Here is a 9,950-nt window from a genome sequence, read left to right on the forward strand (position 1 = left end):
TCATCTGTCAAATTTCTGACTTTTTTTTATCCAAAATTTAAGGTCTTCTGCATTTTGTCACCACTATATTTTTCTAGTTTTAGAGGAAGTGAAGTTATTGAAAAAAAAGTTCTGGATTTGGTAGGAGAAAACGTCAGCTTCAGTCCAACCTTGAAACTTACTCTCTATGAGATGCTGGGCAAGTCACTACATCTTTCTAAGTCTGAGTTCCTTCATCTACAAAATGGGAAAAAATAATATCTATTTCACAAGTTTGTTGGGAGGAGCAGATGTTATTTTTTCAAAGTATAATGTGAGTAAAAGCTATTATTATTATTATTTAAATATATTTTTATCAATATTTTTTCTTATTTATGTCCCCTAGACTTCCACCTTTATTCCTCCACTTCCAAGAAAACCTGCTCTTAGAATGAAAAATTTTAAAAGAAGAGGGAAGAGAAAAAAAAATCAGTGAAACCTTTCAAAATGTTGAAAAAAATCTGATGTGTATGAAACATCCCACATCTGTGAGCTACAACCTCTGTGTAGTAGAGAAAACCATCTTATATTTCTTTTATGATACCTATTCTTTATGATTTTTGCAAGATTCATTTTTCATTGTTTTGTGATAGGTTTTTTCCATTTATATTGTTAAAGTCATCTTGTATAGCTTTCCTCATTCTACTTGTTTCACTGTACATAGTTTACTTGTCTTTCTTCCCTGTACTCATCATAGTAGTCATTTCTAACAATAGATAATATTCTATTACATTCATTTATTACATACTACAATTTACTTAGCCATTCTCCAGTCAATGGATATCTAACTTGTTTTCAATTCTTTGCCCGTTTTTTTTACATTTGTTAGGGATTTGTTGCTCTCCACATGTACCTAATAAAGGCAAGAATTTGAAACAAAATTTGAGGTGTAATTCATACTTTGGAAGGACTCTACCTGCAGTTTTTAATTCTTTATCTTTCTCCCTCCTCTTTCATTTCCATGGAAGTCCAAAAGAGATCTGGAATTTGAGAAAATTGTATAAGTGGAGATGGGGGGGGGGGTCTTCAGACTCAGAAAACTTTTGGTGATTTCTTGAAAGGACAACTTCTAAAATGATTCTGAAAGGAATGATGGCTCAGAATGCTCTACCACAGGTAGAGCACTAGTAGCCCATGTGAACACCTGGGGTGGGTTTTCTAAAGGACTATCAAGAAGAGGTTTTTTTTTAACCATTGTACCTAAGCAGTCAGGTGAGATGCCTTTCATATGCACTGAAGAAATGAAGCTTGGAAACTGGTAGTAGAGAAACATTTATCAATCATAAAACCAGCAAGGAGTAATGTCTGTCAGAGATGGCATGCACACTCACATGCCTAGCAGACTGCATACCAGTGGGTTCTGTAGGTAGCAGAACCAGAAGGGGAAGCATGATGACATCCCCAAATGATGGTGATGATTTAGCAACAGATGCAAAAGATGTCTTACCATGGGTGTATCTTGTTAATATATGTTCTTTTTTTGGTATCTACCTCCACATATCCACTCTGAGAATATGTTCCCTGTTTATACGTCTACTCTTTAAATTGCTAGCATGTCTAATTGTGAAAGAGTGGACCTTAGGTTTATCAAGAATATATTCTATGCCTTCTTTTCATATCAGTTCATTAAATGCCTTTTGCTTTTAACTAATTGTGCCATCTGGTTGACTCATTCCTTTCTTGGCTCTGTTTCTGTGAACTCGGATATTATGTCTCATCTACCTACCCAATCTGGAACATCTACCCACCCCTGAAGCCTTCTCACACTGGAATCTCTTTCTACCCTACAACCACCCTCTCCTATTGATGAGCTCTTCCCAGAACCACCATCTTGAGACAAGATCAGCCATCCTTCATTCCTCTCCCCACTCTGCTTCTCAGGACATTACTACCCAGCACCAATATGAGCATTCCCCTCCCCCAGCTTTTCACCTCCCTTTTATGTTATCTTCTCCCATTAAAATGCAAACTCCCTGAAGGCAGGTACTATTATTATTTTTTTTTGCTTAGCATAGGGTTTGGTGTATAGTCAGCACTCAATAAAATTTTCTTGACCAGACCTAACTAATAAAAATAAACACATTATGAAAGGGTCATGAGTTATGCTTTTTGAGATGATTATCTTGAATTTGACCAAATTCTCTGTGATCCAATATGTAGAAGGGGATGTCCTGGGCACTATGTACTTATGTAATGATATGCACAATAGTTCTCTACTTTTATCAAAGTGTAAGATGTATGAAGGCAAAGAAATAACTTTGTATCCCTTTTCAGCATTTAACACAACCAAACTCTGAGGCATAGAGTAGGCACTTAATAAATTAAATAGAATTGAATCAGAGAAATTGTTTTAATTATAGAACTGAAGAAATATTACCAGGGTCTTTCAGCAATTAATGGAATTGGCTATCAATCAAAGGAGGTTAGAGGGGACAAAATCCATAAATGTGAATATGAATCAAGGTCTTCTGGAGATATCTAAGAAGGAAACAAATTTAGAGATGGGTCGTTGCTGAGGATGTCAATCTGGGAAAGTAAGATAGAACAAACCAAAGAAACCAGAGGAATCTCAGTCAGAAAGTTTAAGGCATAATCCATGTACACAGGAATCATAAATAATGAGAAATGAAATAATGAGTGAGTTGACAATGGTGATAAGCTGCTGTGATTCCCTCAGTGCTTCTCAAGCATGCTGGTCTTGCATAGGTAAACCACCTGATGATGTACAGATATACAGATGTACAGATGTACAGGTGGGAAAATCTGTAGCTTCTTGATGGCTGAACCTACACAAGTTGCTAACTGATATTCCTGCTACTAAAAAAATGTAACAGGATTTATAGTAGAATGGAAAAGTTACCTTCAATAATTGTTTGTAATGTGATTGTTTTGTAGGTTGAAATACTGATATGTGTATTTTTGATTGGAATACCTAAAAATTCAATAACTAACTCCATCATATAATCAAATAGTCATTTTAGGTATAGGACATTAAGTGCATAGGAATGTTCTTTCTATACAAAGAATAGAGACTTTGATTGAAGTTTTATTAGTATTTTTGCCTTTTAACAAGTTGGGAGAAACCTATATTTTGACACATATGCCAGGTTTTATATATGAATAGTCAACTGTAATACTATTTTTATAAATTAGTTTTGTTTTTACTAAGCATTCACCAGAATCCTTAAAAAGACAGATGGTGACCTGCAAAGGGAATGATGGCTTTAACTAGCAAAATGTTTAAAAGACTGGTAGTTCCCTCTGCTGGTCAATGAAAGGAGTATTAAATTTTTTTTTTCAAGAATTACTAATGCTATGAAGAAACTGGAAGAACTAGCTTTTCTGAATTACTAAGTTTGAAAACAATGTTTTCAAAGAAAAAGATTCCAAATTTTGGCCTAAGCTACCCTATATATGTGTTGTTTTGTCTTATCAGAAGGAAATTCCTGGAGTACAAGGCCTGTCTTGCTTACTTACATTTAGTATCATCAGCTCTTAACCACAGAGCCTAGCACAGAGTAAGTTTTTCATGATTCTTAGGTCTATTAAGTTTAATTTAGTAATTGTACCCCTTGAGTATTAAAAAAATGACAAGAAGGAGGTTTTCTTTAACTACTATTCACTATCTTCTAAGAAAAACTGCATCCATTGCCTTGATTTAGGCAACAAGTCTTTCACATCTTCTCAGATCATAAGAATATTGTTCTTAGAAAACTCCTTCCTTTTTTCTTCAATATTCCTTCCTCTTCTTTACCCCCTCACTAGGTGCCTGAATTTAATTTCAACCATATAAGAGTAATTGGTAGGTAAAATGAAAAAGATGGAAAACTTTGGAGAAAGTTAGTTGTCAATAACCAAGAAAGGGAATGATGGGTATTACCCTAGATTTTAGGAAAGGTAAAAAGTTAGTTAAGAGCTTAAGGCAATATGGCTCAAGTAAATGTTAAGAGGCTACCAAGGGGGGCAGCAAGGTGGTGCAGTGGATAAAGCACTGGCCCTCGAGTCAGGAGTACCTGGGTTCAAATCCAGTCTCAGACACTTAATAAGTACCTAGCTGTGTGGCCTTGGGCAAGCCACTTAACCCCATTTGCCTTGCAAAAAAATACTAAAAAAAAAAAAGAGAGAGAGAGAGATAAAATTCAGACAACTCACATCTTGACTAGAATTTTTGAATCCCTTGACTCCAGGGATAAGAAATAGGAAAGTGTTCTTAATTGAGAGACTTGCAGGCAGATGAGATACTGCTTTATGGAATGGAGTGATCTTCTAATAACATTATAAGGAATGATTCCAATGAGGAAGGAAAGATAGGAACCTCTAAAGAAACAGACTAATTAAAATGACTAAGTTTTCCTAAGAAATCAGATTTAAAAAATTTTTCTTTTTTATTATTAAAAATATGAACAATTTAACATGTGAATAAATATGAACATTTCCTTACACAAAAAGAGAAAAATATTGCATGTAAAAACTTGAATTTCTGATAGCTACACCTAGTTTTCTTTAAAAGTATATACTAGGGGTGACTAGGTAGTGCAATGGATAGAGCACCAGCCCTGGAGTCAGGAGTATCTGAATTCAAATACCCTCAGACACTTAATAATTACATAGCTGTGTGGCCTTGGGCAAGCCACTTAACCATTTGCCTTGCAAAAAAAAAAACCTAAAAAAAAATTTTAAAAAAAGTATATACTAAATTTGACATGGTAGTTCCTGCCTGTCTTTGTCCATTTTTTTGAACTTCTTTCTGCTCTCTTCTGGGTATTTAAAAATATTTAACAAAAAAAAAAATCAGATTCTAAATGAATATGGACAAAAGATGTAATTGAGGACAGATGACAATGGACACACAGATTTGCAACAGTACTGTTACCAAGACAGCAAAAGTGAAAAGTTATTTAAAAAAAAAAAACAAAGCACCAAAGACAACAAAGTAGGTATTTGAAGCTCTATTCAGAGCAACAGTATAAGAAGGGTTAAGCCCACTGCTTAGAACAGGTAATGTAATGTTAACAGATGACAATGAGAAAGTAACAATCTCCAATAGGTTTGAGATTGAAAGGAGTAAAAATAACAAAGGTCAGGTTGGAATTGATGGTTATAAAAACTAATGGCTGAGGGCAGCTAGGTGGCGCAGTGGATAAAGCACCAGCCCTGGAGTCAGAAGTACCTGAGTTTCAAATCCAGACTCAGAAGTTTAATAATTACCTAGCTGTGTGGCCTTGGGCAAGCCACTTAACCCCATTTGCCTTGAATAAACCTTAAAAAACAAAACAAAACCAAAAAAACCCTAATGGCTGATGCTTAAATTAGTTCATTTCAATAAGCTCAATAAACAAGAATACTCAATGTCTACATTGTACCAGGGACTATACTAGTTATCAGGGATAAAAAGAAAAAGAATTAAACAATTACTATTCTCAAGTAACTTACTATATTTTATAATGGAGGAAACAAGGACATATATAAATATATGCAGAAAAAATTTAAAAAGAAAAATAAGATAATAAAACAACTAACATTTATATAGCAAGGCTAATATGTTAGTTTGAAAGGTTCATATGCATGGGAGACTGGATTTGAATTCCACCTAGCCTCAAAACTAGCCAACTAAAATGAATTAAATGGCAGGGACTTGGGAAAGAAAAATATGTACATGAATTTTAAGGGAGGTAGAATCACAATGACCAATTGCAACAATATTATTAAATTCCTCCCAGAAATTTGTGTTACAAAGGAAGATTTGAAGTCAAAGGACTCTAGTTTGGATCACATTTTTGCCATTTACTACCTAAGTGACCCTGGATAAATCATCTAACTTCTCTAATCTTTAATTTCCAGAACTGCATTGATAGGAGAGTGAGAATTTTATGCTTAGTGAAAAACTTCATTGCTACAATCTGTTAGAAGAGTGTCCCTTTTCATAGCTCACTCAACTTTTGGCCACTTTTATCTTTAGCCCCTAGTCATTTGATTAATCACCTCTCAACAGGCAACTACTAAGATACAAGTGGTTTTTGCTAACAGAGTCCTAATGGGAAAGCTTATGGAGTTGCAGCCTGGACCTCTTTCCACTCCAACCCCCCAACCCCCCTTCTGTTAATAGCCTTCTGGGTTCTGATTAGTAAAAATGATGGCAGTATTCAGATTTGCACCACTTATTCTATTGGATTGGAACCAATGACCATATTTTATATAATTATAACTTCAAACAGTGCAACTTTGAATACATGAAACCACCTCTAAGGATTAATTATTTGTTCCAATTAACTAATTGTAATTACAGGAGGTTAAGACTCAGTGGAGGCAGTAAGAATCAATCAATCAAAGGACTTGATTAGTTGTTGTTCAGTTGCTTCAATCACAACCAACTCTTCATAACCCCTTTTGGGATTTTCTTGGCAAAGATACAGTGTTTTACCATTTCCTTCTCCAACTCATTTTACAGATGAAAAACTGAGGCAAATAGGGTTAATTTGCCCAGGGTCATATAGCAAGTAAGTGAGAGGGAATTTGAACTCACATCTTCCTGACTCTGGACCTGGCACCTTTAGAGGCCCCATCTATTTATTACTCCTTATTAAAAAAAAAATTAGTGAAATGGAAGATGTTATTAGACCTCCCCTCCAAAAAAAAATGAAAAAAAAGTATTTATTTGGCTCTGTAGGTGGCAGTAGATCACTGTTTTTCTGCGGTTACATTTGGAAGAATGTCATTAAATGGCTCCTGTACACATATTATCAGAGAATCATAAAGCTAGAAGAATTACTAGAGGTAATTCAGTCCAACCCCTCCTTTTCCAATTGAGGTACTCAAAGTTACAGTGGCACAGTTAGGATTTGAACCAATGATTCCAATTTCAACCAAATATTTTGCCTACAGTAAATGTTCTTTTCTTTCCCCTTTCTTTTTCTTTCTTCTCTCTCTCTCTCTCTCTCTCTCTCTCTCTCTCTCTCTCTCTCTCTCTCTCTCTCTCTCTCTCTCCTTTTTGTCTATCTTTCCTTCCTTCTTTTCTCCTCCATTCGTTTCACCTTTATTTCTTTCATCCTTTTCTTTCTTTCTTTTCCTTCATTTCTTCCCCCCCCCCCTTCTTCCTATTCATTTGTTGGATCAGCACTATACTTAACCTCCTAGGATAAGAGATTTAGGGTCATTTTACAGATGAAGAAACCCTTCACCAGTGATGTAGTGTCTCAAGCAAGGTCATCTAGGTAATAAATGGCAGAACCTAGAATCTCCACTCTCAAGATAGTGTGTATTTGATTGTTAGCAAATGTCTCTATGGAAGCTCCATTATCTCATCTATGAAGTGATCTAGAAAACACCCATCATAGTATTTTATTTTTAATTACTCAGAAAAAGATACCAGGTAAAGACTTAGGTTGAACTCACATTCTTCAGTATTATTGGTAATATAAATATAAATGTTCAGCTGGTCTCATTTGTTTTCCTTTTTGTCCTTTTTGTTTCATTTAGCAACAGCCCCTTGTGCTGAGACCCCAGAGGGCAGCTTAGCATGACAGAAGTTCAAGTTCACCCAGGTGACCTATGGCAGATTTCATTCTTCTGTTGGCTGAGTCAAAACAAAAGCTACCATTTTCAAGGAAAGGTCTTTCATCTTGCTCTTTGGTATATCCAAGTGCTTGAAGAGAAGAAATTGATAAACGGTTAGAATAGACTGAGCTAGAGAATCTGTTATGCAATTCAACCAGGGAAATTAGCTTCAGGCCCCCAAGGGTACAGGCAAATAGAGAATGAAGTGTTGAGTTCAGCCAGTGTCATCAAAGCTGTCAATGGTTATTTAATATGCAGCATGCATATTCTTAAAAAATTATCTGAGCACATTTGAAAATTGTCCAGGCAATAGATATCATTGCCAATGCATATTCCAAAGCTCTGCTTATCTCTCTAAGCTGACTCAGAGCACTCTATCTTATTATGGGGCATAAATGCTGGTCCTATGGGACCTTCAGGAAAATAAAATGTGTATCTCATAGGTGTTTTTCAGCTAAGAAAATTTCCAATAAATATTCTGCTAAGACTCAAATGTGTGACATTGGCTTTAATAATACGTGACAAAAACCTCTAATGGGGGTTGGGGGTGGGGTGGAGGAGGAATGGCTTGAGATCCTAATTAGTGATGTGAAGTTCTGCATTATAATCAACAATTCAATCCATTTCTAGCATTTGAAATGCATCAAATAGACACTTAATGAACCTAAAAGCATGATCTTAATTCTGAAAATACACTATGAAGTCTTCTGAGGCTGATCCATATCTCACTGATTTCTCCCTCTCCTGAGCTTCTATAGTTCTTCCCTCACTGTCTGTACCATTTATTAAACACATCATATATTAGTGTTTGTTGTTAGGCATATTTTCAGAATGTAAATATCTTTGCCCTTCCAGACTGGACTAGGAAAACTTTACAAATAATGATCTTATATTATCCTTCTTTAGATGAATGAATGCAAGGATGGATGATTGAATGAATAAATGAATAAATGAAAAATGCACTGAATACCGACTTTGTTTAAGGCACTGTGCTAGAAATTGAGAGTACAACTATAAATGTGAAATAGTCCTAGTCTTTAACAGACTTAAATCCTAATGGAGGAAATAATACATATAGAGAAATAGTTGCCAGGGAAGGGAAGTCAAAGATTCAAGGAAGTCATAGAAATGGTATAGAGATAATGGGGCAGCTAGGTGGTGCAGGTCCTGGAGTCAGGAGGATCTGAGTTCAAATATGAACAAAGACACTTAACAATTGCTTAGCTATATGACCTTGGGCAAGTCACTTAACCCCATTGCTATAAATAAAAAAAATTTTCTTTAAAAAAAGAGACAATAAATTTTCACACTTTCTTCATAAGCAATGGTAGTATTGATTTGGTTAATGTTTGGAGAGAGAGAAACAAAATGGAGTCTGTTGTCCATAAGGAAGGGAAGATGGTAGGTTGATTGGAGTGGATTGATGAAATGTGAAATATGATCTGAGGTCATCAAAACACAGAAGGTTAGATAACTTTGTACTCATTAGTACCTCTAGTAGAATCCTCTGCACATATTCAGTGTTTGATGGATTATTATGTTGATGGATTAATTTCAGGCAGTGAATAGTTTAATATAGTCATCCAATGATGCTATATGGGTATTAATTATGAAGCACTGCTGTCTTCAAAGATTTAAAGTTGATGATAATTCAAAGGGCAATGAGAAATTGGATGGTTTGCAACACATTCTGAAATGTACTATAAGAGATATTATCATTAAAATTAATGCACAATAAACAAGAAAAATGAACTGACCATAGAGTAGCTAATATTAATATAATACTTTAAAATTTGCAAAGCACTTTAAAATGTTTTTTTCTCACAACAGTCATGAGAAGTAGGTACTATCATTACTATCTCCATTTTACAAATGAGGAAACTGGGGGTGAGAGATAGAGAATAATTTGTTCAGTATCCTATAGCTGGAAATTTTCTGAGACCAGATTTAAATTCTGGTCTTGCTAACTCCAATTCAAACACTGAATTCATTTTGTGAGATTTAGGACTAAAAAAATAGATAACTCTCAATTCCATTAGTATAATTTCAATGTCAAGAGACCAAAAGGGCATGAAAGAATCATATAGAATGATCAGGCACAGATCTGTATGTTTGGAGGAAGTACATTTATCAATGAACCATAACTCCAAGGACATTTTTAGTATGCTGAATAATTAATTGTAATAGAGAACTGACCAGTAGGGGAACATGTCCTTAGAGCATACCCCCGGGGGGCTTTGCTTACCACTAACCTACATGGGAATTTGGTGAATCTGGGAATATGTAATGGGGAGACCTGACCTTCTCTTCAGGATATGCATAGGTATTCTATGAACCTGTCACGCTGAGGGTGTGGTAATGAAAAGCTTTTTAAATGG

This window comes from Macrotis lagotis, chromosome 5 (assembly GCF_037893015.1).
Source record: "Macrotis lagotis isolate mMagLag1 chromosome 5, bilby.v1.9.chrom.fasta, whole genome shotgun sequence".
Taxonomy (NCBI): domain Eukaryota; kingdom Metazoa; phylum Chordata; class Mammalia; order Peramelemorphia; family Peramelidae; genus Macrotis; species Macrotis lagotis.